At 43.0% G+C, this 25,264-nt stretch overlaps 1 protein-coding gene across 1 annotated transcript in view; it reads left to right on the top strand.

Moving 5' to 3' along the window:
- The window catches only part of LOC128645133 (mitotic checkpoint serine/threonine-protein kinase BUB1 beta), a 170,741-nt gene that overhangs the window by 114,148 nt on the left and 31,329 nt on the right, over positions 1 to 25,264 (top strand). The window lies entirely within an intron of this gene.

Genomic DNA, 25,264 nt, shown 5'->3' with positions numbered 1-25,264 from the left:
AGTGTATGGAAGTAATCGGCTTAATGGTAGCGGCAATGGACATAGTGCCGTTCGCCCGCCTACATCTCAGACCGCTGCAACTCTGCATGCTCAGCCAGTGGAATGGGGATTACACAGATTTGTCCCCTCTACTAAATCTGGATCAAGAGACCAGGGATTCTCTTTTCTCGGGTCCATCTGTCCAAAGGTATGACCTTTCGCAGGCCAGATTGGACAATTGTTACGACAGATGCCAGCCTTCTAGGCTGGGGGGCAGTCTGGAACTCCCTGAAGGCTCAGGGATAGTGGACTCAGGAGGAGACACTCCTTCCGATAAACATTCTGGAACTAAGAGCGATTATTCAATGCTCTTCAGGTTTGGCCCCAGCTAGCGACAATGAGGTTCATAAGATTTCAGTCGGACAACATCACGGCGTCTCGCCAGAACGCCAAACTTCCTTGTTACGGATCCAGGTCCAGGGACCCCAAGGCAACGCTGATAGATGCTCTAGCAGCGCTTTGGTCCCTCAACCTGGCTTATGTGTTTCCACCGTTTCCTCTGCTCCCTCGACTGATTGCCAAAATCAAGCAGGAGAGAGCATCGGTGATCTTGATAGCGCCTGCGTGGCCACGCAGGACTTGGTATGCAGATCTGGTGGACATGTCATCCTTTCCACCATGGACTCTGCCGCTGAGTCAGGACCTTCTACTTCAAGGTCCTTTCAACCATCCAAATCTAATTTCTGAGGCTGACTGCCTGGAGATTGAACGCTTGATTTTATCAAAGCGTGGTTTCTCCAAGTCAGTCATTGACACCTTAATTCAGGCTCGAAAGCCTGTCACCAGGAAAATCTATCATAAGATATGGCGTAAATATCTTTATTGGTGTGAATCCAAGGGCTACTCATGGAGTAAGGTCAGGATTCCCAGGATATTATCTTTTCTCCAAGAAGGATTGGAGAAAGGATTGTCAGCTAGTTCCTTAAAGGGACAGATTTTCTGCTCTGTCTATTCTTTTGCACAAGCGTCTGGCGGATGTTCCAGACGTTCAGGCATTTTGTCAGGCTTTAGTTAGAATCAAGCCTGTGTTTAAACCTGTTGCTCCACCTTGGAGCTTAAATTTGGTTCTTAAAGTTCTTCAGGGGGTTTCGTTTGAAACTCTTCATTCCATAGATATCAAACTCTTATCTTGGAAAGTTCTTTTTTTGGTAGCTATTTCCTCGGCTTGTAGAGTTTCCGAGTTATCTGCCTTACAATGTGATTCTCCTTATCTGATCTTCCATGCAGATAAGGTAGTTCTGCGTACCAAACCTGGGTTTTTACCTAAGGTGGTATCTAATAAGAATATCAATCAGGAGATTGTTGTTCCATCATTGTGTCCTAATCCTTCTTCAAAGAAGGAACGTCTATTACACAATCTTGACGTGGTTCGTGCTTTAAAGTATTATTTACAAGCTACTAAAGATTTTCGTCAAACACCTGCTTTGTTTGTTGTCTACTCTGGACAGAGGAGAGGCCAAAAGGCTTCGGCAACTTCTCTTTCTTTTTGGCTAAGGAGTATAATACGCTTAGCTTATGAGACTGCTGGCCAGCAGCCTCCTGAAAGGATTACAGCTCATTCTACTAGAGCTGTGGCTTCCACATGGGCCTTTAAAAATGAGGCTTCTGTTGAACAGATTTGCAAGGCGGCAACTTGGTCTTCGCTTCATACCTTTTCAAAATTCTATAAATTTGATACTTTTGCTTCTTCAGAGGCTATTTTTGGGAGAGAGGTTTTACAGGCAGTGGTACCTTCTGTTTAAGTACCTGCCTTGTCCCTCCTTTCATCCGTGTACTTTAGCTTTGGTATTGGTATCCCACAAGTAATGGATGATCCGTGGACTGGATACACCTTACAAGAGAAAACATAATTTATGCTTACCTGATAAATTTATTTCTCTTGTGGTGTATCCAGTCCACGGCCCGCCCTGTCATTTTAAGGCAGGTATTTTTTAATTTTAAACTACAGTCACCACTGCACCCTATGGTTTCTCTGCTTGTCTTCGGTCGAATGACTGGATATGGCAGTTAGGAGAGGAGCTATATAGCAGCTCTGCTGTGGGTGATCCTCTTGCAACTTCCTGTTGGGAAGGAGAATATCCCACAAGTAATGGATGATCCGTGGACTGGATACACCACAAGAGAAATACATTTATCCGGTAAGCATAAATTATGTTTTTCCTCAGGGGGATATGGAAGAAGATTTCTGCCCTGAGGTTTGATGATCTTAGCATTTGTAACTAAGATCCACGCTGGTTCCCACAAGACTTCTGAAGGTAACCATGAGACATCTTCAGTGTGGAGACCGGTTTCATGCTACAAGCAGCATTAAGGTATGTGCAGCCTTTTTTTTCTGAGGAGACTTGGTGTATCAGAACTGGCTGGCATTATTTCCCTGTATGGGAATGGGGTAAGCAGTAAAACCTATTTTAATAAGAGGGGCGTTACTGGAGTCCCTATATTATATTTATCATTGGTTGATATTTGGGCATTATGTGACATGGGAGACAATATAAAAAACAGTTTTATGTTTTTTATTTTTGGCACTTGAAACTTATTGGTTTTATGCTTGAGGGTTGTATTGTGTGTGTATTTTTACTTTAGTGCAAAACTGCATTTCCATGCGGTTTTGTTTGGGCCTACTCCAACTTTTGACCTTAAGGGGCGGGGCCTATTTTGGCGCAATTCCTTCAGGCTTAGCAGCAGCAAACAATAACTCGGTGGCTCCTGGACTGTGTAGCTGGTTTGAAGGGTTGGAAACTTGATTCTAAGTACCCTGGGGGCAGGTCTGCTGTGGCTACATGTTGATATAAGTACTTCTAAAGCCTTATTTCTGCCCTTGCTTCTGGGTGCAGTAATTTTTGGATTAACCAATGATATTTAGTTAAATTTGGGAATAATTTAAAGTTTTTTTGTGCATTTTGGAAAAATTGTTCACTTTTTATTTTCTTAAAGACACAGTACATGTTTTTTCTAATGTTTATTTTATGCTATAAATAAGTGTTTAAACGACTTTTATGGTATTACTAGTCTGTTTAACATGTCTGACATTGAGGTTTCTCATTGTTCTATGAGTTTATATGCTATTGTGCAACCCCCTCTAAACATTGTGTAACTTTTGTACTGAAAGGGCTTTACAATGTAAAAAGCATATTTTAAGTAAAGTAAGTGTGCCTAAGGATGATTCTCAGTCTGAAGAGAATCCGGATATGCCATCCAATTCTCCCCAAGTGTCACAACCTTTTATGCCCACACAAGCGACGCCTAGTACTTCTAGTGCGTCTAATTCCTTTTCTCTGCAGGAGATAGCTGAAGTTATGTCAACTACCCTTACAGAGGTATTGTCTAAATTACCAGTGTTGCAGGGTAAACGCAGTAGGTCAAGTATTAATGTAAATACTGAATCACCTGATGCTTTATTAGTTATTTCTGATGTTCCCTCACAGTGCTCTGAGTTGGGGATCAGGGAATTACTGTCTGAGGGTGAAATGTTTTTGTCTCAGACAGATTCGGATGCTATGTCATTTAAATTTAAGCTTGAACACCTCCGCCTGTTGCTTAGGGAGGTTTTAGCGACTGGATGATTGTGATTCTATTGTGATTCCTCCAGAAAAATTGTGTAAAATGGATATATATTTGGAAGTTCATACTTACACTGATGTTTTTTCCGGTTCCTAAGAGAATTTCGGAAATTATTAGTAAGGAGTGGGATAGACCAGGTATACCGTTTTCTCCCTCTCCTAATTTTCTGAAAATGTTTCCTATATCAGATACCATTCGGGAATCATGGCAAACGGTACCTAAGGTAGAGGGAGCTATATCGTCCCTAGCTTAAGCGTACTACTATACCCATTGAGGATAGTCGTGCTTTCAAGGACCCTATGGATAAGAAATTAGAGGGTCTACTAAAGAAATTATTTGTTAATCAGGGATTACTTTTACAACCTACGGCTTGCATTGTTCCAGTAACTACTGCAGCAGCTTTTTGGTTTGAGGCTCTAGAAGAGTCTCTTAAGGTTGAGACTCCATTAGATGACATTCTAGATAGAATTAAGACTCTTAAGGCTGTGACACACTGCAAGCGAAGCGGCGCGCAGCGTGTACATGCAGGTGTGTGCGCTCAGTGAGTCCTGCCTTTTCATCTCTGAGCACTCTGCTGCGTCAGGTCGCGTAGCTGAGCGCTCAGAGATTAAATATTTGATCTTCAGAAGCGATGTGACGCGGAGCAAAGCAGCTGCTTCGCCTCGCGTCGCTCCGCTTGCAGTGTGTCACAGCCTTTAAGCTAGCTAATTCTTTTATTAATGATGCCGCTTTTCAAATTGCTAAATTAGCGGCAAAAAAGGCAGGATTTTAGCACTTAGAGCATTGTGGCTCAAATCTTGGTCTGCTGACGTTTCATCAAAGCATAAGCTTTTAGCTATTCCCTTTAAAGGCAAGACCCTTTTTGGGCCAGAATTGAAGGAGATAATTTCTGATATTACAGGAGGTAAGGGCCACGCCCTACCTCAGGATAGGTCGGTTAAAATAAGGGGTAAACAGAATAATTTTTGTTCCTTTCGGAACTTTAAAGGAGGACCCCCTGCTTCTTCTTCTTCCACTAACCCACTGCTGGTCCTAAGACAGCATGAAGGAGTGGCCCCCGATCCGGGACCGGATCTAGTAGGGGGCAGACTTTCTTTCTTTGCTCAGGCTTGAGCAAGAGATGTTCAGGATTCCTGGGCACTAGAAATAGTGACCCACGGTTATCAATTGGAATTCAAGGATTTTCTCCCAAGAAGGAGATTTCATCTTTCAAAATTATCTGCAAACCAGATAAAAAGAGAGGCGTTCTTACGCTGTGTTAAAGACCTTTTTACTATGGGAGTAATCTGTCCTGTTCCAAAATTGGAACAGGGACAGGGGTTTTACTCAAACCTATTTGTGGTCCCCAAAAAAGAGGGAACGTTCAGACCCATTTTGGACCTCAAGTGTCTAAACAAATTTCTATGAGTTCCATCATTCAAGATGGAGACAATTCGAACGATTTTGCCAATGATCCAGGAGGGTCAATATATAACTATCGTGGATTTGAAGGATGCTTACCTTCATATTCCAATCCACAAAGATCATCGGTTTCTAAGGTTTGCCTTCTTGGACAAACATTATCAGTTTGTTGCTCTTTCGGGTTGGCCACAGCACCCAGAATCTTCACAAAGGTTCTAGGGTCTCTTTTGGCGGTTCTCAGACCGCAAGGGATAGCAGTGGCGCCTTATCTGGACAATATTCTGATTCAGGCGTCAACATATCATCTGACAAAATCTCACACGGACACAGTGTTGTCTTTTCTGAGAACTCACGGCTGGAAGGTGAACATAGAGAAGAGTTCACTTGTTGGTCAGAAAATCAAAGATTTTGAATACTTGCCGAGCACTTCTGTCCATTCCTCGGCCATCAGTGGCTCAGTGTATGGAGGTAATCGGATTAATGGTAGCGGCAATGGACATCGTTCCGTTTGCTCGCTTTCATCTCAGACCACTGCAACTATGCATGCTCGGTCAGTGGAATGGGGATTATGCAGATTTATTTCCAAAGATAATTCTGGATCAAGAGACCAGAAACTCTCTTCTTTGGTGGTTGTCGTCGGATCATCTGTCCCTGGGGACTTGTTTCCGCAGACCCTCGTGGGTGTTAGTTACAACAGATGCCAGCCTTCTGGGCTGGGGTGCAGTTTGGAATTCCCTGAAGGCTCAGGGTGTTTGGGCTCAAGTAGAGTCTCTACTTCCAATCAATATTTTGGAACTGAGGGCATTATTCAATGCACTTCAGGCGTGCCCTCAGTTGGCTTCGGCCAAATTCATCAGATTCCAGTCAGACAACATAACGACTGTGGCATATGTCAATCATCAGGGGGAAACAAGGAGTTCCTTAGCGATGATAGAAGTATCCAAGATAATCAGTTGGGCAGAGGCCCACTCTTGTCATCTGTCAGCGATCTACATCCCAGGAGTAGAGAACTGGGAAGCAGATTTTCTAAGTCGACAGACTTTTCATCCGGGGGAGTGGGAACTTCACCCGGAGGTATTTGCCTCATTGATTCTCAGATGGGGCAGACCGGAATTGGATTTGATGGCATCTCGTCAGAATGCCAAGCTTCCAAGATACGGATCCTGAGGCCGAACTGATAGATGCCTTGGCTGTACCTTGGTTGTTCAGCCTAGCTTATATGTTTCCGCCATTTCCTCTCCTCCCACGCGTGATTGCTCGAATCAAACAGGAGAGAGCTTCAGTGATCCTGATAGCGCCTGCGTGGCCACTCAGGACTTGGTATGCGGATCTAGTGGACATGTCCTCTTTGCCACCGTGGAAACTTCCATTGAGACAGGACCTTCTCATTCAAGGTCCTTTCCAACATCCAAATCTAATTTCTCTGCAACTGACTGCGTGGAGATTGAACGCTTGATTTTATCGAAGCGAGGATTCTCTGATTCAGTTATCAATACTTTGATACAGGCTAGAAAGCCCGTCACTAGAAAAATCTATCATAAGATATGGAGTAAATATCTTTATTGGTGTGAATCCAAGGGTTACTCATGGAGTAAAGTTAGGATTCCTAGGATTTTGTCTTATCTCCAAGGAGTATTGGAGAAAGGGTTATCAGCAAGTTCCTTAAAGGGACAAATTTCAGCTTTGTCAATTCTGTTTCACAAACGTTTGGCAAATGTATCAAATGTTCAGTCTTTTTGTCAGGCTCTATCTAGAATTAAGCCTGTATTTAGACCTATTACTCCTCCCTGGAGTTTGAATTTAGTTCTTCGAGTTCTGCAAGAGGTTCCGTTTGAACCTATGCATTCCATAGATATTACACTATTATCTTGGAAAGTTCTGTTTTTGGTTGTTATTTCTTCTGCTCGAAGAGTTTCTGAGCTTTCAGCGTTACAGTGTGATTCACCTTATCTCATATTTCATTCTGATAAGGTGGTTTTACGTACCAAACCTGGGTTCCTTCCTAAGGTTGTTTCGAATAAGAATATTAATCAGGAAATTGTTGTTCCATCCTTGTGTCCTAATCCTTCTAAGAAGGAGCGTCTGTTACATAACTTGGACGTGGTCCGTGCCTTAAAGTTTTACTTACAGGCAACTAAGGATTTCCGTCAATCATCTTCATTATTCATTGTTTATTCTGGAAAGCGTAGGGGTCAGAAATCTACGGCTACCTCTCTTTCTTTTTGGCTGAGAAGTATTATCCGCCTGGCATATGAGACTGCTGGACAGCAGCCTCCTGAAAGAATTACGGCTCATTCTACTAGGGCTGTGCCTTCCACATTGGTTTTTAAAAACGATGCATCTGTTGAACGGATTTGTAAGGCTGCGACTTAGTCGTCCCTTCACACTTTTTCCAAATTTTCCAAATTTGATACTTTTGCTTCTTCTGAGGCTATCTTTGGGAGAAAGGTTGTTCATGCGGTGGTGCCTTCCGTTTAGGTTCCTGTCTTGTCCCTCCCTTTCAACCGTGTCCTATTGCTTTGGTATTGGTTTCCCACAAGTAAGGATGAAATCCGTGGACTCGTCATATCTTTGTAAAAGAAAACTAAATTTATGCTTACTTGATGAATTACTTTCTGTTACGATATGACAAGTCCACGGCCCACCCTGTTATTTTAAGACAGATTTATTTTATTTTTTGAAAACTTCAGTCACCTCTGCACCTTTTAGCCTTTCCTTTCTCTCTTCCTATACCTTCGGCTGAATGACTGAGGGTGGAGGGGAAGGGGAGGGGCTATATATACAGCTCTGCATTGGTGCTCTTTATCAGGTAAGCATACATTTAGTTTTTAACGATTTAAACTTGCAATGTGAATGAAGTAAGATGGCATAATATATAGAGATGATAGGAGGTATAAAAAGAATAAATGCAAGTATTTACATAGGCTAAACAAAACCTAATTGCAGCATAATTGCAAGACGGTATACCTATCCAGGAACTAGGCACATCAGACTATTCTGTCCTCATAAATAGTCCTGGAGATTTAGAGCTTAGTTCAGAGATGGGAGCACAATGAAAAAAGTAGTGTTGCAGCTTAGTGATTAGTGCACTATTAGGAACAAACAGTGTATACAATTTTTTTTTTGCACTTATATATTTATACTAGTTTTACATATCTGTAACGGTAATTCTATCTCCATTACCACACGGCAAGAGCCCAGCATTTAAGTTGTACTGCTGCAGGATAAGAAACATGAGAACGTTATTAAATACAATCTCTTTGTAAATATTGATAGCGCAACTTGTGAAAAAGAGAGCCGCTAGCGTTAACCCATCCTCCTCCAGAATCCAACCGATCCCAGATAGGGGCAGGGAGTTAAGGTAATAGTAGAGCTCCACATCAAATTAAGCATTTTATACGGAATAAAGTCCATAATGTTCCAGCCGTATTTAGGCTAATGAAAGAGACAACTTAAACAGCAGTATGAAATGTGTAACTTAGCAGTGAAAATGGCCCTTAACGTGAGTTTGAGAGTACAGATGAATATATGAACCAGTACTCGTAAACCCCGATAGCGTGTCTGCAGAAGCTCATCCGATGCCCAATTTGATGGCAGGAGGGGCTAGTAAGTGTTCCCTGGGGGGGGGTCCTCATCGATGCACGTCACTTAGCTGTGGACCATGCGGCTGGCACATGGAGATAGGCAAGAGCAATGAACGAGTCGAGTTCAGAGTCTTTCTCCTTCCCCGACAATCAGGTCCGCTCTCTACACCATCATGACCATGCTGGTTACCACAGCAAGAATCTCTCTCTGGCGTAGCACTCACACCTTTCTAGCAACACCGATCAGTGTAGTGCTGGTGTTGTCGTCAGCTCCGCTTCCAGAACTGAATTGACTGGTGCCTTGTGCAGAGATACCAGCGGGTTGCGGTTGTAATTTTCTACGAGGGGTGGCAGTGGGCGCAGAGCTCCATCTAGCTGGGCTTCTTTTCAGTGAGAGCTCTGAAGGAATCAGGTCCACTTCTTCCATAGGCTAGACCCTAGTGGGGTCATGCGGGGGAGTCACGGCCGGGGCCATATCAGCACATATTAGTCTATGGTTTCCGAAGTTGGTCTTTCCCTGTTGCACAATAGACAATGGTAGCAACTCCGGTTGCTCCATGGGTAAATGATCCTTTGTTCGATCCCCAGCTGCTTGTTTAGACCCCGTTACAGGTAGTTCTCCATTTTCATATTTCCAAGCCGCCGCCATTTGCCTCTCAAGTTGCTCAAAATATTCTGACAAAATAGTGCAGATCTTTTCCAGCAGCAAAGCGGATTCACGCTCCATTCTGATGATCAGAGGCTATATGTCTAGAGTAAGGCTTAAAGATGTAGAAGTAGTTTCTTACATGTAATTAGCAAGAGTCCATGAGCTAGTGACGTATGGGATATACATTCCTACCAGGAGGGGCAAAGTTTCCCAAACCTCAAAATGCCTATAAATACACCCCTCACCACACCCACAATTCAGTTTTACAAACTTTGCCTCCGATGGAGGTGGTGAAGTAAGTTTGTGCTAGATTCTACGTTGATATGCGCTCCGCAGCAAGTTGGAGCCCGGTTTTCCTCTCAGCGTGCAGTGAATGTCAGAGGGATGTGACGAGAGTATTGCCTATTTGAATGCAGTGATCTCCTTCTACGGGGTCTATTTCATAGGTTCTCTGTTATCGGTCGTAGAGATTCATCTCTTACCTCCCTTTTCAGATCGACGATATACTCTTATATATACCATTACCTCTGCTGATTCTCGTTTCAGTACTGGTTTGGCTATCTGCTATATGTAGATGAGTGTCCTGGGGTAAGTAAGTCTTATTTTCTGTGACACTCCTAGCTATGGTTGGGCACTTTGTTTATAAAGTTCTAAATATATGTATTCAAACATTTATTTGCCTTGACTCAGAATGTTCAACTTTCCTTATTTTCAGACAGTCAGTTTCATATTTGGGATAATGCATTTTAATTTAACATTTTTCTTACCTTAAAATTTGACTTTTTCCCTGTGGGCTGTTAGGCTCGCGGGGGCTGAAAATGCTTCATTTTATTGCGTCATTCTTGGCGCGGACTTTTTTGGCGCAAAAATTCTATTTCTGTTTCCGGCGTCATACGTGTCGCCGGAAGTTGCGTCATTTTTTGACGTTATTTTGCGCCAAAAATGTCGGCGTTCCGGACGTGGCGTCATTTTTGGCGCCAGAAAGCATTTAGGCGCCAAATAATGTGGGCGTCTTATTTGGCGCGAAAAAATATGGGCATCGCTTTTGTCTCCACATTATTTAAGTCTCATTTTTTATTGCTTCTGGTTGCTAGAAGCTTGTTCTTTGGCATTTTTTCCCATTCCTGAAACTGTCATTTAAGGAATTTGATCAATTTTGCTTTATATATATATGTTGTTTTTTCTCTTACATATTGCAAGATGTCTCACGTTGCATCTGAGTCAGAAGATACTACAGGAAAATCGCTGTCTAGTGCTGGATCTACCAAAGCTAAGTGTATCTGCTGTAAACTTTTGGTAGCTATTCCTCCAGCTGTTGTTTGTATTGATTGTCATGACAAACTTGTTAAAGCAGATAATATTTCCTTTAGTAAAGTACCATTGCCTGTTGCAGTTCCTTCAACATCTAAGGTGCAGAATGTTCCTGATAATATGAGATTTTGTTTCTGAATCCATAAAGAAGGCTATGTCTGTTATTTCTCCTTCTAGTAAACGTAAAAAATCTTTTAAAACTTCTCTCCCTACAGATGAATTTTTAAATGAACATCATCATTCTGATTCTGATGATTCCTCTGGTTCAGAGGATTCTGTCTCAGAGGTTGATGCTGATAAATCTTCATATTTATTTAAAATGGAATTTATTCGTTCTTTACTTAAAGAAGTACTAATTGCTTTAGAAATAGAGGATTCTGGTCCTCTTGATACTAATTCTAAACGTTTAGATAAGGTATTTAAAGCTCCTGTGGTTATTCCAGAAGTTTTTCCTGTTCCTAATGCTATTTCTGCAGTAATTTCCAAAGAATGGGATAATTTGGGTAATTCATTTACTCCTTCTAAACGTTTTAAGCAATTATATCCTGTGCCGTCTGACAGATTAGAATTTTGGGACAAAATCCCTAAAGTTGATGGGGCTATTTCTACCCTTGCTAAACGTACTACTATTCCTACGTCAGATGGTACTTCGTTTAAGGATCCTCTAGATAGGAAAATTGAATCCTTTCTAAGAAAAGCTTATCTGTGTTCAGGTAATCTTCTTAGACCTGCTATATCTTTGGCTGATGTTGCTGCAGCTTCAACTTTTTGGTTGGAAACTCTAGCGCAACAAGTAACACATCGTGATTCTCATGATATTATTATTCTTCTTCAGCATGCTAATAATTTTATCTGTGATGCCATTTTTGATATTATCAGAGTTGATGTCAGGTTTATGTCTCTAGCTATTTTAGCTAGAAGAGCTTTATGGCTTAAAACTTGGAATGCTGATATGGCTTCTAAATCAACTTTACTTTCCATTTCTTTCCAGGGTAACAAATTATTTGGTTCTCAGTTGGATTCCATTATTTCAACTGTTACTGGTGGGAAAGGAACTTTTTTACCACAGGATAAAAAATCTAAAGGTAAAAACAGGGCTAATAATCGTTTTCGTTCCTTTCGTTTCAACAAAGAACAAAAGCCTGATCCTTCATCCTCAGGAGCAGTTTCAGTTTGGAGACCATCTCCAGTCTGGAATAAATCCAAGCCAGCTAGAAAGGCAAAGCCTGCTTCTAAGTCCACATGAAGGTGCGGCCCTCATTCCAGCTCAGCTGGTAGGGGGCAGGTTACGTTTTTTCAAGGAAATTTGGATCAATTCTGTTCACAATCTTTGGATTCAGAGCATTGTTTCAGAAGGGTACAGAATTGGTTTCAAGTTGAGACCTCCTGCAAAGAGATTTTTTCTTTCCCGTGTCCCAGTAAATCCAGTAAAAGCTCAAGCATTTCTGAAATGTGTTTCAGATCTAGAGTTGACTGGAGTAATTATGCCAGTTCCAGTTCCGGAACAGGGGATGGGGTTTTATTCAAATCTCTTCATTGTACCAAAGAAGGAGAATTCTTTCAGACCAGTTCTGGATCTAAAAATATTGAATCGTTATGTAAGGATACCAACGTTCAAGATGGTAACTGTAAGGACTATCTTACCTTTTGTTCAGCAAGGGAATTATATGTCCACAATAGATTTACAGGATGCATATCTGCATATTCCGATTCATCCAGATCATTATCAGTTCCTGAGATTCTCGTTTCTGGACAAGCATTACCAATTTGTGGCTCTGCCGTTTGGCCTAGCTACAGCTCCAAGAATTTTTACAAAGGTTCTCGGTGCCCTGCTGTCTGTAATCAGAGAACAGGGTATTGTGGTATTTCCTTATTTGGACGATATCTTGGTACTTGCTCAGTCTTTACATTTAGCAGAATCTCATACGAATCGACTTGTGTTGTTTCTTCAAGATCATGGTTGGAGGATCAATTTACCAAAAAGTTCTTTGATTCCTCAGACAAGGGTAACCTTTCTGGGTTTCCAGATGGATTCAGTGTCCATGACTCTGTCTTTAACAGACAAGAGACGTCTAAAGTTGATTGCAGCTTGTCGAAACCTTCAGTCACAATCATTCCCTTCGGTAGCCTTATGCATGGAAATTCTAGGTCTTATGACTGCTGCATCGGACGCGATCCCCTTTGCTCGTTTTCACATGCGACCTCTTCAGCTTTGTATGCTGAAGCAATGGTGCAAGGATTACACGAAGATATCTCAATTAATATCTTTAAAACCGATTGTTCGACACTCTCTAACATGGTGGACAGATCACCATCGTTTAATTCAGGGGGCTTCTTTTGTGCTTCCGACCTGGACTGTAATTTCAACAGATGCAAGTCTCACAGGTTGGGGAGCTGTGTGGGGATCTCTGACGGCACAAGGAGTTTGGGAATCTCAGGAGGTGAGATTACCGATCAATATTTTGGAACTCCGTGCAATTTTCAGAGCTCTTCAGTCTTGGCCTCTTCTGAAGAGAGAATCGTTCATTTGTTTTCAGACAGACAATGTCACAACTGTGGCATACATCAATCATCAAGGAGGGACTCACAGTCCTCTGGCTATGAAAGAAGTATCTCGAATTTTGGTTTGGGCGGAATCCAGCTCCTGTCTAATCTCTGCGGTTCATATCCCAGGTGTAGACAATTGGGAAGCGGATTATCTCAGTCGCCAAACGTTGCATCCGGGCGAATGGTCTCTTCACCCAGAGGTATTTCTTCAGATTGTTCAAATGTGGGAATTTCCAGAAATAGATCTGATGGCGTCCCATCTAAACAAGAAACTTCCCAGGTATCTGTCCAGATCCCGGGATCCTCAGGCGGAGGCAGTGGATGTATTATCACTTCCTTGGAAGTATCATCCTGACTATATCTTTCCGCCTCTAGTTCTTCTTCCAAGAGTAATCTCCAAGATTCTGAAGGAATGCTCGTTTGTTCTGCTGGTAGCTCCGGCATGGCCTCACAGGTTTTGGTATGCGGATCTTGTCCGGATGGCCTCTTGCCAACCGTGGACTCTTCCGTTAAGACCAGACCTTCTGTCACAAGGTCCTTTTTTCCATCAGGATCTGAAATCCTTAAATTTAAAGGTATGGAGATTGAACGCTTGATTCTTGGTCAAAGAGGTTTCTCTGACTCTGTGATTAATACTATGTTACAGGCTCGTAAATCTGTATCTCGAGAGATATATTATAGAGTCTGGAAGACTTATATTTCTTGGTGTCTTTCTCATCATTTTTCCTGGCATTCTTTTAGAATACCGATAATTTTACAGTTTCTTCAGGATGGTTTAGATAAGGGTTTGTCCGCAAGTTCTTTGAAAGGACAAATCTCTGCTCTTTCTGTTCTTTTTCACAGAAAGATTGCTATTCTTCCTGATATTCATTGTTTTGTACAAGCTTTGGTTCGTATAAAACCTGTCATTAAGTCAATTTCTCCTCCTTGGAGTTTGAATTTGGTTCTGGGAGCTCTTCAAGCTCCTCCGTTTGAACCTATGCATTCATTGGACATTAAATTACTTTCTTGGAAAGTTTTGTTCCTTTTGGCCATCTCTTCTGCCAGAAGAGTTTCTGAATTATCTGCTCTTTCTTGTGAGTCTCCTTTTCTGATTTTTCATCAGGATAAGGCGGTGTTGCGAACTTCTTTTGAATTTTTACCTAAAGTTGTGAATTCCAACAACATTAGTAGAGAAATTGTGGTTCCTTCATTATGTCCTAATCCTAAGAATTCTAAGGAGAAATCGTTGCATTCTTTGGATGTTGTCAGAGCTTTGAAATATTATGTTGAAGCTACGAAATCTTTTCGTAAGACTTCTAGTCTATTTTTTATCTTTTCCGGTTCTAGAAAAGGCCAGAAAGCTTCTGCCATTTCTTTGGCATCTTGGTTGATATCTTTAATTCATCTTGCCTATGTTGAGTCGGGTAAAACTCCGCCTCAGAGAATTACAGCTCATTCTACTAGGTCAGTTTCTACTTCCTGGGCGTTTAGGAATGAAGCTTCGGTTGGCCAGATCTGCAAAGCAGCAACTTGGTCCTCTTTGCATACTTTTACTAAATTCTACCATTTTGATGTATTTTCTTCTTCTGAAGCAGTTTTTGGTAGAAAAGTACTTCAGGCAGCGGTTTCAGTTTGAATCTTCTGCTTATGTTTTTCGTTAAACTTTATTTTGGGTGTGGATTATTTTCAGCAGGAATTGGCTGTCTTTATTTTATCCCTCCCTCTCTAGTGACTCTTGTGTGGAAAGATCCACATCTTGGGTAGTCATTATCCCATACGTCACTAGCTCATGGACTCTTGCTAATTACATGAAAGAAAACATAATTTATGTAAGAACTTACCTGATAAATTCATTTCTTTCATATTAGCAAGAGTCCATGAGGCCCGCCCTTTTTTTGTGGTGGTTATGATTTTGTATAAAGCACAATTATTCCAATTCCTTATTTTATATGCTTTCGCACTTTTTTATCACCCCACTTCTTGGCTATTCGTTAAACTGAATTGTGGGTGTGGTGAGGGGTGTATTTATAGGCATTTTGAGGTTTGGGAAACTTTGCCCCTCCTGGTAGGAATGTATATCCCATACGTCACTAGCTCATGGACTCTTGCTAATATGAAAGAAATGAATTTATCAGGTAAGTTCTTACATAAATTATGTTTTTAAGTGTCTAAGCACTGTATACCCGGCTTACAAGATACGGGGGGGGGGGGGGGTTGTTGAGTGCCTCACACGGAGGTGTCAGCCCTAGGCCTCAATGCTCCGGATCGGCTGAGAAAAGTAGGATTTCAACAATAAACATATCCTTGGGTTCAGTTTGAGTAGCTGATTTCAAAAGTTTGATGTTGTAGCTTAGATGATCTTGCTATGCACCGATAATAGGCAGGTTACCAGTGATCTATCTAGAGCATCCAATATTGCGACGATTCAAGGTGCTGCCCAGAGACACACCCCCTCGAGGGCTCTTCTTTTATTGCTCCAATCTCACAGTTGGAAGATCAACTCAGGAAAGAGTTCCCTGGTTACCAGCAACAGGGTGGAGTTCCTGGGCACGATAATAGACTCAATGTCTATAAAAATATTTCTCACAGACCATCGAAGCAGGAAGATTGCGTGCTCTTGTCTTGCCCTTCTGTCCTCCTCAAGCCCCTCGGTGGCTCAGTGTATACAGTTGACTCATGGTTTCCAGCATAGACGTCATTCGATTCCATCCAGGTTCCATCTCAGACCTCTTTATTGTGCATAGTGAGACAGTGGATCAGTGATCATTCAGATCTATCACAGCAGATATCCATGGATGCTTGGACTCGGATCTCCCTCTTTGTGGATCCGTCTGGAGCAACTGACCATGGAGACATCCTTCTTGAGACCGTCCTGGAAGGTTGTGACCACGGACGCGAATCTGGCAGGATGGTGAGCTGTTTGGGGTGCCAGGATGGCACAAGGATAATGGACCCGGGAGGAGTCTCTCCTTCCAATAAATATTCTAGAACTCTGAACAATCTACAATGCTCTGAGCGCATGGCCTCCTCTGGGGTAGTTCAACTTCATCAGATTCCAGACCGAGAACATTACCTCGGTGGCTTACATCAACCATCAGGGGGGTACTAGGAGCTCCCAAGCCATGAGGGAGGTGTCTCGGATCTTGGAGTGGGCGGAGTCTCGGATCTTGGAGTGGGCGGAGTCCCTCAGTTGCTCGCTTTCAGCGATTCACATTCCAGGTGTGGACAACTGGGAAGCAGATTTTCTCAGCAGTCAATCCTTCCATCCGGGGGAATGGACTCTCCACCCCGAAGTGTTTGCACTTAAAGGGACACATTTCGGCATTATCAGTCTTGTTGCATAGGAGACTTGCTGAGCTTCCTGACATACAATCTTTTGTTCAGGCTCTGTCTAGAATCAGGCCTGTCTTTAGACAGTCTGCTCCTCCATGGAGTTTAAACTTGGTCCTTAAGGTGTTGCAGAGGGTTCCGTTTGAGCCTATGCACTCCATTGACATTAAGATTCTGTCCTGGAAGGTTTTTTTCCTGTTGGCCTTTGCATCGGCACGCAGAGTATCTGAACTGACTGCCTTGCAATGTGAGCATCCTTATCTGGTTTTTCATGCAGATAAGGCTGTGCTTCGCACTGGTTTGGGGTTTCTTCCCAAAGTGGTGTCTAACCGTAACATCAGGAAATAATTGTTCCTTCTCTATGTCCTAACCCTTCTTCTTCTAAGGAGAGGTTACTTTATAACCTGGATGTGGTTCGTGCCTTGAAGTTCTGTCTTCAGGCTACAAAGGATTTCAGACAGTCTACATCTCTTTTTGTGGTGTATTCAGGGAAGTGCAAGGGGCAAGAAAGCCTCTTCTACTTCTTTGTCCTTTTGGTTAAGGAGTTTGATTCGCTTGGCCTATGAGACACTGGGACATAAGCCTCCTCAGAGGATCACGGCTCATTCAACTAGAGCTGTGGGTTCATCTTGGGCCTTCAAGAATGAGGCCTCTATGGAGCAAATTTGTAAGGCAACTACCTGGTCCTCCTTACACACTTTTACAAAGTTTTTCAAATTTGACGTTCTTGCTTCTGCGGAAGCTGTTTTTGGGGGAGAAGTTTTGCAAGCTGTGGTGCCCTCAGATCAGGGTCCGCCTTTTACCCTCCCGGTTTCATTCAGTGTCTAGAGCTTGGGTATATGTTCCCAACAGTAATGAATGAAGCCGTGGACTCTCCTCCCCTTTAGATGGAAAACATAAATTATGCTTACCTGATAATTTCATTTCCCTTGAGGGGAGGAGAGTCCACGGCTCCCGCCCGTATTTTCGATAGGCGGACCTAAATTTAATTCATCTTCTGGTACCATTTAGACCCTGTTTCTCCTACTGTTCCTTGTTCCCTCGGCAGAATGACTGGGGGATGAGGGAAGTGGGAAAGGTATTTAAACCTTTGAGTGGGGTGTCCTCCTGGTTGCCAGGTTCTTAATTCCCAACAGTAATGAATGAAGCCGTGGACTCTCCCCCCCCGATGGAAATGAAATTATCAGGTAAGCATAATTTGTTTTTTCCTGTGGCTGTGACTACAGTAATGGATTCTGAATTAGATCAGTTGATGTCTGTGGACAAATGCTTACTATGTTTAGAGGCTCAAATTGTCCTGCCAATGCAATTTTATTCCTCATGCTTATCAAAAAAACTCTGACATTTTAAAGACAAGTTACTCCCTTCTGAGCCAAGTGTCTCTCAGGACAATGCTGTCCGTGACATGCCTCAGCTTTCTCCTCAAATGTCCCAAGCCATAATTGTGCCTCATACTGTGCCTTCTGTATCTCCTCAACCTCCCGGGGGTGTTTACTTACCTGGGGATTTTGCCGCTCACATTGCCTCTGCAGTAACAGCAGCTTTGTCAGTTTTCCCTTATTCGTGTAAGTGTAAGAGAAAATCTAAACATTTTACCGCTAGTAAGGTTTCTGACCCCTCTAAGTCTGCGCTGGTCAACCTTTCTCAATTGTCTGATGAGGAAAATACTTCAGTAGCTTCTGAAGTTGAGATCTTAGATTCTGACTCCTTGGCGGTGAAATCTTCAGAATCTAAAGAGGTTAATTTTAGATTTAAGCTTGAACATCTTTGCTTACTTCTTGACGAGGTTCTAGCTACTTTGGATGACTCTGAACCTTCGGTTGCTGCCAACCCTAGGACGTCTTTTAAGCTGGATAGAGTTTATGATTCTCCTTCTTATGTTTTTCCTGTTTCTAGAAAAAATTCAGAAGTTATAGCACAGGAATGGGATAAACCAGGGGTACCGTTTTCCCCTTTCCCTGTTTTTAAAAAGATCTTTCCTGTTGCTGACTCTATTAGAGACTCATGGCACACTATTCCTAAGGTAGGGTGCTATTTATATTCTAGCTAAGAGAACTACAATTCCTATAGAAGATAGTTGTTATTTTAAGGATTCTATGGATAAAAAGCTGGAGGCTTATTTAAAAAACATGTATGTCCATCAGGGTTTTCAGTGGAAACCTGCGGCAAGTATTGCCATGGTTGCGGGAGCAGCATCTTATTGGTGTGATGCCCTATATGATTTCAGAAGAGACTACTGTAGAGGAGATCCAAGACAGGATCAAGGCTCTTAAACTGGCCAATACCTTTATCTGTGATGCCAACATGCAGGTAATTAGACTGGGAGCTAAGATATCTAGCTTCACTGTTTTAGCTCACAGAGCTCTGTGGTTAAAATCTTGGTCAGTTGCTGTTTCTTCAAAGGCCAAGCTTTTGGTTTTGCCCTATAAGGGTAAGCTAGATATCATTTCAGAGATTACGGGTGGAAAGGGATCTTTCCTACCTCAGGACAAGAAGAATAGACCTAAGGGTCGTCAGACTTCTAATTTTAGTTCCTTTCGGAATTTTAAGGGACGGAAGTTATTATTATTATTATTATTATTATAATTATTATAATTATTACTATTATTATTATTATTCTTTATTTATTAAGCGCCAACAGATTCCGCAGCTCTATCCATGGGTACAAAGATAAAAGTACAATACAATATTAAAGACATCAGACAAAGTTTATCAAACAAATACAGTGGGAATTGAGGGCCCTGTTCCTGTGGGAACTTATAATCTTGATAGGTAGGAGGGTGAGAAACAGGAAGTGGGGACTGCAAAGGTGAGAATGTTAGTGCGGAGTTAGATGAGGGCAGCTATTAGGCAAGTGGAATTAATTTGTTACTGATTTGGAGATAGGCTTCCCTGAACAAAAAGGTCTTTAGGGAGCGTTTAAAGGAGGAAAGGTTAGGGGAACGTCTGACAGCTCGAGGAAGTGCGTTCTACATGGTTGATGCCGCAGGAGAGAAGTCCTGTAGTCTAGCTTGGGAGGAGGTGATGGTAGAAGATGCAAGGAGCAGGTCATTGTTGGATGTTAGGGGGCGGGCTGGAGTATATTAAGTGAGGACAGGTAGGGGGGGTTGCATTGGTGGCGTTGTTGGTCAGGGTGAGAATTTTGAATTTAATTCTGCTGTGAATGGGGAGCCAGTGAAGGGACTTGCAGAGAGGTGCAGCAGATACAGAGCGTCGGGAGAGGTGGATTAGCTTAGCAGAGGCATTTAAGATGGATTGAAGAGGGGAGAGGCGGGAGAGAGGGAGGCCAGTTAGTAGGTTATTACAGTAGTCAAGTCGGGAAATTACCAGGGAGTGGATTAGCTGTTTAGTAATTTCAGCACTCCGAAACCTACAAATTTTGGAGATATTGCGTAGGTGGTTGCGACAGGACGAAGAGAGCAATTGGATGCGGTCTATGAAGGATAGGTTTGAGTCAAGTGTAACTCCTAGGCATCGGACTTGGGGTGATAGGGAGATAGTGGTGTCAACAACAGTGATTGATAAGTTAGAAACTGGGGTAGAATTAGAGGGGGGGAGATTAGAAGGAGCTCAGTCTAGGACATGTTGATTTTTTAGGTGACCATCCAAGAAGAAATGCCAGATAAGCAGACACTGATGTGAGAAAGAACAGAAGGAGAGAGTGCAGGGGTGGATAGGTAGATCTGAGTATCATCAGCATAGGGGTGATAGTTGAAGCCATAGCTACTGATAAGTTTACCCAGTGAGGAAGAATAAATAGAGAAGAGGACCCAGAACAGAGCCTTGAGGTACTCCAACAGGCAATGGAGAGGAGGAGTCGCCAGCAAAGGAGACAGAAAAGGACCTATTAGAGAGATAAGAGTGGATCCAGGAGAGGGCAGTGTCAGAGAGCCCAAGGGAGCTCAGAGTCCGTAGGAGATGGGAATGGTCAACGGTGTCAAAGGCAGCAGACAGGTCAAGTAAGATAAGTATTGAGTAGTGGCCGTTGTTTTTAGCAGAAAGAAGATCGTTGGTAACCTTGGTGAGGGCAGTCTCCGTTAAGTGTTGGGGACGGAAGCCAGATTGCAAGGGGTCAAGCAATGAGTTGGATTAAGCGATCAAAAACTAGTTTTTTCCAGGACTTTTGAAGCTAGCGGATGCAGTGATATGGGGCGATAGTTTGCAGGATAATTGGGGTAGGGTTTTTTGAGGATGGGGGTGACCTTTGCATGTTTGAAGGAAGGTGGGACTGAACCGGTAGTAAGGGATAGGTTGAATATGTAAGAGTTGGAGTGAGGGTAGAAGACAGAGAAGGTATAAGATGTGAAGGGATAGGGTCAAGTGGGCAGGTAGTGAGGTGTGAGGAAGACAATAGGGAACTCCATTCTCAGTGGTTGGGGGGAAGGTGCTGAGTGGTGAAGGGAGTGGCCGGGGGCGTAGATGGAAGGTTGCCGTCTTGTGTTGGGATATTGCTTCAGATGATAAGTGTTTTGTTGAAAAAGTAGTCTGCCAGGTCTTAAGCACTAAAGGCAGATGAAGGGGGAGGTGCAGGTGGTAGAGGAGAGAGTCGAAAATGGAGAAGGCGTTAAGGGTTTGAGGAGTGAGTAGATATAAGAGAAGTAGGTTTGCTTGGCTAAGTGAAGGGTAGAGGAGTAAGTATAAAGAATTAACTTATAGTGGAGGAAATCTGGTTCAGAGCGGTATTTCCTCCAGGCACGTTCAGCAACACGGGAGCATTTTTGCAGGTAGCGTGTTTGCTTACAGTGCCAGGGTTGGAGCGGACGACGTGGGGTTTTGCGTATTTGGGGAGGAGCAAAAGTGTCAAGTGCAGAGGAGAGAGTATTGTTATAGTGGATTGTAGCAAGGTCAGGGCAGGATATCGTGGAAGTGTGGGGGAGCCGTTTTTGAATAAGCTTGGAAAGTTGGAAAGGATCCACAGTGTGCAGATTTCTACAGGTGCGGGGGCGAGGGGGAGAAGTAGGTTTAGCCTGTATATTAAAGGGACAGTATACACTCATTTTCATATAACTGCATGTAATAGACACTACTATAAAGAATAAGATGCACAGATACTGATATAAAAATCCAGTATAAAACTGTTTAAAAACTTACTTAGAAGCTGTCAATTTGGCTCTGTTGAAAATGCAGCTGGAAAGCCCACTGCAAGTGGCAAATAAGACACTCCCCCTTCTTTTGCATATGAAAAGACCCTTTACACAAACAGGAGCAAGCTGGAGAAGGTAGCTGACGGTATTCACATAAAAGTTTGGGGCTTGGTTAGGAGTCTGAAAATCAGAGCAATGTTATTTAAAAATAAACAAAACTATACATTTATTTTTTTTAAAAACTTTATGGGCTATATAAATAGATCATCTACAAAACATTTATGCAAAGAAAAAATGAGTGTATAATGGCCCTTTAAAGGGACACTGAACCCCAAATTTTTCTTTTGTAATTCAGAAAGAGCATGCAATTTTAAGCAACTTTCTAATTTACTCCTATTATCAATTTTTCTTCGTTCTCTTGCTATCTTTTTTTGAAAAAGGCATCTAAACTTTTTTTGGGTTCAGTATTCTGGACAGCCCTTTTTTTATTGGTGGATGAATTTATCCACCAATCAGCAAGGACAACCCAGGTTGTTCACCGAAAATGGGCCGGCATCTAAACTTACATTCTTGCATTTCAAATAAAGATACTAAGAGAATGAAGAAAATTATATATTCTAATAATAGAAGTAAATTAGAAAGTTGCTTAAAATTTCATGCTCAATCTGAATCACGAAAGAAAATTTTTGGTTACAGTGTCCCTTTAAGATTAAAGGTGAGCAGATGGTGGTCTGAGATGGGAAATGGGCAACAGGTGACGTCAGAGAGAGAGCAGAGGTAGGCGAATACCAGATCAATAGAGTGTACGTTGCGGTGAGTAGGGAATAGGGTGGATTGTGAGAGACCAAATGAGTTTGTGAGTGAGAGAAGCTTAGAGGCAGCAGGGGCAGATGGGTTATCAATGGGGATGTTGAAGTCCCCCAGGATTAGAGCAGGTGTATTTGTAGAGAGAAAATGAGAAAACCAGGCAGCAAAGTTATCAAGAAATTAGGAGGTTGGTCCAGGGGGCGATAGATAACTGCCACCCTGAGGGAGAGGGGGGAGAACAGGCGGATGCAGTGAATTTCAAAGAAGGAAAAGGAGAGAGATGGATGAGGGTGCAGGTACTGATAGGAGCAGGAGGGGGGAGAGTAAGATACCAACCCCGCCACCATGTCTCCCACCTGGCCTAGGTGTGTGGCTAAAGTGGAGACCACCGTGAGTGAGAGCATTAATGGAAGCAGTGTCAGAAGAAGATAACCAGGTTTCAGTAATTGCTAGAATATTGAAGGCGTTAGAAACAAACAGGTCGTGAACAGTTGTAAGTTTGTTACATACAGAGCATGCATATGGGATAAGCGCTGTGGGTTAATAGAGATGAGATCGTTAGGATTGCGTGACCTAGAGTTTTTGCAGTGGGGTAAGAAGTTCTCCTCTTCTTTTTCCAGACTAATCCAGGTCCTCTTGGAAAACCAGCTAGCCATGGAATAAGGGAAAACAAAACAAGAAGCCTTCTGCTGACTATAAATCAGCATGAAGGGTCTGCTCCTGATCTAATTTTGGATTAAGTGGGGGACAGACTTTCTCTTTTTGTCAGGCTTGGATACGAGATGTCCCAGATCCATGGGCTGTGGACATTGTATCCCAGGGTTACAAAATAGCATTTAAGTCTCGCCATCCAAGGAGCAGATTTCTCCCATCAAGACTATCCTCAAACCAGGTAAAAAGGAAGGCCTTCTTAAATTGCAAGAAGGACCTATCCTCCCTGGGAGTCATCGTACCAGTCCCTCTAGAGGAACAGGGTCTAGGATTCTATTCAAATCTATTTGTGGTTCCCAAAAAGGAGGGACATTTTCAACCAATCCTAGATCTTAAGTGCCTTAACAGATTCCTCAGGGTTCCGTCCTGCTAGATGGAAATTATTCGTTCCATTCTTCCATTGGTTCAGGAAGGTCAGTTCATGACGACCATAGACCTGAAGAATGCGTATTTAGACGTTCCCATTCACAGGGATCATTACCAGTTCCTAAGATTTGCCTTTCTGGACAAGCATTTCCAGTTTATTGCTCTTCCGTTTGGTCTTGCCACAGCTCCCAGAATATTCACAAAGATTCTGGGAGCTCTTTTGGCAGTGATCAGATCCCAGGGAATTGCGGTGGCGCCTTATCTAGACGACATCTTGGTTCAGGTGTCATCTTTACAGCTAGCAAAATCTCATACAGAGATATTGTCTTTTCTACGTTCCCATGGGTGGAAAGTGAATCTGGAAAAAGAGTTCTCTAGTTCCATCTAAAAGAGTGGTTTTCCTAGGGACAATCATAGATTCCCTGTCCATGAAGATTTTCCTGACGGAGGTCAGAAAATCCAAACTTCTTGCTTCCTGCCTTTCCCTCCAGTCTGCCTTTCGTCCATCAGTGGCTCAATGCATGGAGGTGATTGGTCTGATGATGGCTTCCATGGACATCATTCCTTTTGCTCGGTTCCAACCATGACCACTGCAGCTTTGCATGCTCAGTCAATGGAACGGAGACCATTCAAATTTATCGCAGAGGATAAAGCTGAACCCCCTAACAAGAGAGTCTCGGGACACTTGCTTCCTGAGACCTTCCTGGGTGATTGTGACTACGGACGCCAGCCTGTCAGGCTGGGGAGCTGTTTGGGGTTCTCTGAAGGCTCAGGGCTTTTGGTCCGGTTTATCAGATTCCAGTTGGACATCACCTCTGTGGCTTACATCAACCATCAGGGAGGAACTCGGAGTTCCTTGGCCATGAAGGAGGTGACTCGCATTTTGCAGTGGTTGGAAGCTCACGATTGTCTTCTATCTGCCATCCACATTCCAGTAGTGGACAATTGGGAGGCGGATTTTCTGAGCAGACAGACCTTTTATGCCGGAGAGTGGGCTCTCCACCCGGAAGTGTTCTGTCAGATAACCCTCAGGTGGGGGGTTCCAGAGTTGGATCTAATGGCATCCCGCCAAAACGCCAAGGTTCCAAAGTACGCTTCAAGGTCAAGAGATGCTCAGGCCGTTCTGATAGATGCTCTAGCGGTTCCTTGGATGTTCTCTCTGGCTTACCTGTTTCCTCCGTTGCTCTCCTTCCACAAGTCATTGCTTGTATCAAACAGGAGAGAGCATCGTAATCCTAATAGCTCCTGCATGGCCTCGCAGGATCTGGTTACGGATGTCATCTCTACCTCCCTCGATGTTACCTCTGAGGAAAGACCTTCTAATTCAGGGTCCTTTCCTCCATCGAAACCTAGATTCTCTGAATCTGCTTCGAGATTGAACGCCTAGTTCTGTCTAGACGTGATTTTTCTGAAGCGGTCATTGAAACTTTGCTCCAGGCTCGCAAACCTGTTACGTGCAAGATTTACCATAAGGTATGGCATAAATATCTTTATTGGTGCAAATCTAAAGGGCTCTCCTGGAGCCGGGTGAGGATTCCCCGGATTTTGTCTTTTCTTCAGGATCGCCTACGGAAGGGTTTATCGGTCAGTACTCTAAAGGGTCAGATTTCTGCACTGTCTATCCTTTTGCACAAACGTCTGGCAGACTTACCAGATGTTCAAGCCTTTGTTCAGGCCCTGGTTAGAATCAGGCCTGTGTTTAAACCTGTTCCTCCCCCCTGGAGCCTTAATCTAGTTCTTAAAGTTTTGCTGCAGGCTCAATTTGAGCCGATGCATGATGTTTATATAAAATTGTTATCTTGGAAGGTTTTGTTTCTTCTGCTCGCAGAGTGCCTGAACTTTGAGCTCTGCAGTGTTATTCACCGCCGTACCTTATCTTTCATGCTGATAAG

Source organism: Bombina bombina, chromosome 1 (genome assembly GCF_027579735.1).
Source record: "Bombina bombina isolate aBomBom1 chromosome 1, aBomBom1.pri, whole genome shotgun sequence".
Lineage (NCBI taxonomy): Eukaryota > Metazoa > Chordata > Amphibia > Anura > Bombinatoridae > Bombina > Bombina bombina.
Note: the sequence above shows the minus strand (reverse complement) of the source record. Positions and strands in the feature narration are given on the sequence as shown.